This window comes from Sorex fumeus, unplaced genomic scaffold (genome assembly GCF_029834395.1).
Source record: "Sorex fumeus unplaced genomic scaffold, SorFum_2.1 ptg000072l, whole genome shotgun sequence".
In the NCBI taxonomy this organism is placed as follows: Eukaryota; Metazoa; Chordata; class Mammalia; order Eulipotyphla; family Soricidae; genus Sorex; species Sorex fumeus.
This window is the reverse complement of record NW_026606129.1, coordinates 12,801,132-12,804,061: the sequence shown is the minus strand read 5'-3', so window position 1 is coordinate 12,804,061 and position 2,930 is coordinate 12,801,132. Positions and strand designations below refer to the sequence as shown.

Below are 2,930 nucleotides of genomic sequence, written 5' to 3'. Positions count from 1 at the left end.
CTGCGAGGTGAGACTAGAACCCAGTAACCCTGGGTCCCGGGTGGCAGAGACGTCTCCAGAGAAAGTGATTGACTTTCTCTTCCCCGTTTCATATGAGTCACCCGTGGGGTCCAACGACATCAGCATGGGATCCTGTCTTATTATTGTTTTAACCTGCGTTTTCCTAATAATAATAAATTATAAAGAATCTTTTAAAAAATAATAATTTATCTCAGGGGTTTTTTCATGATGATGGTGTCAATCTACCTCGTTCTCTTCCCTGCAGCCCTTCCTTAAGAAATAATGGCTTTTATTTGGTGCTCCCTTCTCTATCTGAGCTGCCTTTTCCCCTAGCGTGTGCAGCTGCCTCCAAGCCATGGAGTAAATCTCCTGGTACTTATCTCGGTTATTCTTGGGTGTAAGTCTCCTATTTTGTTACTTTATGTTCCCCAGATGAATGCAATCTTTCTATGTCTGTCCCTCTCTTTCTGACTCATTTCGCTTAGCATGATACTTTCCATGTAGTACCACTTGTATGTAAATTTCATGACTTCATCTTTTCTAACAGCTGCATAGTACTCTAATGTGTAGATGTACCAAAGTTTCTTTAGCCAGTCATCAAATCCTCCCAGGATGGGAGATGCATGCTGAAAGTAGACTATAGACCGAACATGATTGCCACTCAATGCCTCTTTTGCAAACCACAGCACCCAAAAGGAGAGAGAGAACAAAAGGGAATGCCCTGCCACAGAGGCAGGGAGGGATGGGAGGAATGGGGGCGGGAGGGATACTGGGATCAGTGGAGAACGGGCACTGGTGGAGGGATGGATACTCCATCATCGTATAACTGAAACCCAAGCACAAAAATTTGTAAGTCTACAACAGTACCTCATGGTGTTTGACTAATAAAAATTTAAAAAAATAAATAATGGCTGTCCCAAGGTGTATCTCTTCCTCTGAGGATGGATCTTGAGGGTGTTCTGAGTTTCACCCAGATGAGGTATATCATCAGCAATGTCTCCGAGGGAGTCAAAGTCAAAGTCTACTTCCAGAACCAGGTGGCTGCTGTGTCAGAGGATGTGCGCCAGTGGTTTTAATGCATCTAGATGTTTAAAATGATTCTAAATAAATATTAAACCTTTAATTCAATCCTTACTCGAGCAGGCCCAGTAACGTCTCCATTGGAGACTTTGTTGTTACTGTGTCTGACATATCGAATACTCTCGGTAGCTTGCCGGGCTCTCCGAGAGGGGCGGAGGAATCGAACTCGGGTCGGCCATGTTGGCCGCTTGTAAGGCGAACGCCCTATCCGCTGTGCTATCGCTCCATCCCATCAGCGGCCAAGACTCAGAGACTATAAAATCCAGATCCCGGACGAGAACAGTGCAGTCTCTGCCCCCGCGCCTGGGTGTTCCTTCCCGGAGTCCCTTGGAGGGGAGCGGGTTGAGCTTTCCTCCCCACCCCGACCAGGGCTACGGCAGCCGAAGACCTCCAGGACCAGCCACCACCATGCTGAGACCACTCTCCGCACACCTGAAGGTACTGGCAGAGGGACAAAGCCACGCGGGTTCCGGGGCCGAGACCTCCAAGCCTACTCGAATTGGAGTCGAGCATCTTCCACCCAGATCCTCCAAATTCCAGTAGGCGGGGGTCACACCCACCACCTGGCCCCCTGGCGCCGTGTAATCCCATCAGCGGCCAAGACTCAGAGACTATAAAATCCAGATCCCGGAACCGCGCGGCCGCAAATGCGGCCGCGCGACATCTTAACAGAACTTTTTTTTATGACATCTTATTGTCTTATTTCTACTTTGGACAAACTTGCAGGCTATCGAATGTAGCCTGCCCACAGGGCAGAGTCTGGCAAACTCCCCGTGGCGTACCAAATATGCCAAATACCAGTAACATTGATGGGTCTCACTCTCCTAAACAGCCTTGAATATAATCTCAGGGCTAGGATGAAAGAGACGTTACTGGGGCCTGCTCGAGGCAATCGACGAATTCAATCCTTACAAACCCAGAGTCAAGTTTCAGGTATTGTAATTTTTTTAATGTTCAATTGGTAAGTAAAGTTTTAGAAATAAACCATGTTTCATGCATGCTTTGCATGTGTAACCCCTTCTCTTGGTTGTAAATAGTTGACATGTGCACTTCTAGGTCAGCTACCTTGCATTTGTAAACATAAATAATGCATAAACACTAAATTTTTATTTTAATATGGGTAAGGTACAGATAGACAACTAGGTGTATGAAACTTTATTTTCCACTTTGTTGACATACCTTGTACATCTTTATGTGTTAGTATATTTTTCCTATCAATACATTGACATTTGATGGTCATACAGAATTTCATATACACATATATATACACGCACACCACAAAACAACTACTCAGTCCCCACTTGATGGGAATTTTTAGTTGTTTGCAGCCCTTAGCTCGAGCAGGCCCAGTAACGTCTCCATTGTGACACTAGTTACTGTGTTTGGCATACTGCATATGTCATGGATAGCTTGCCAGGCTTTGCTGTGCAGGCGAGATACTCTTGGTAGCTTGCCGGGCTTTCTGAGAGGGGCGGAGGAATTGAACCTGGGTCGGCCACATGCAAGGCAAATGCCCTACCCGCTGTGCTATCGCTCCAGCCTGCTTTGGCAGCACATATACTAAAATTGGAACGATACAGAGAAGATTAGCATGGCCCCTGCACAAGGATGACACGCAGCCCTTAGCAATAGTGAATAAAGCTGCATCCTGCCATACATCTTATTATTTTATTCACAAAATTAACTTAACTTGAAATGACCAATTAATCTTGGAAGAATTAAAAGACAGTGTTAGAAGACAGGGACTCAGTTATCCTTGGTAAAGGTTTATGGCTGGGAAAGGACATGAGTGAGCTCTTAGGAGAACTCTTGGGCACTAGAAATGTTCTATTCCCTGACCCGGTGCTACT

The 2,930-nt window shown here is 45.8% G+C and overlaps 1 non-coding gene across 1 annotated transcript; it reads left to right on the top strand.

Moving 5' to 3' along the window:
* The first annotated feature begins 2,620 nt into the window (after nucleotides 1-2,620).
* Nucleotides 2,621-2,723, top strand: LOC130037927 (U6 spliceosomal RNA). Its single transcript, XR_008794513.1, has one exon. It is a non-coding gene; the product is annotated as a U6 spliceosomal RNA (small nuclear RNA).
* The last annotated feature ends 207 nt before the right edge of the window (nucleotides 2,724-2,930 follow it).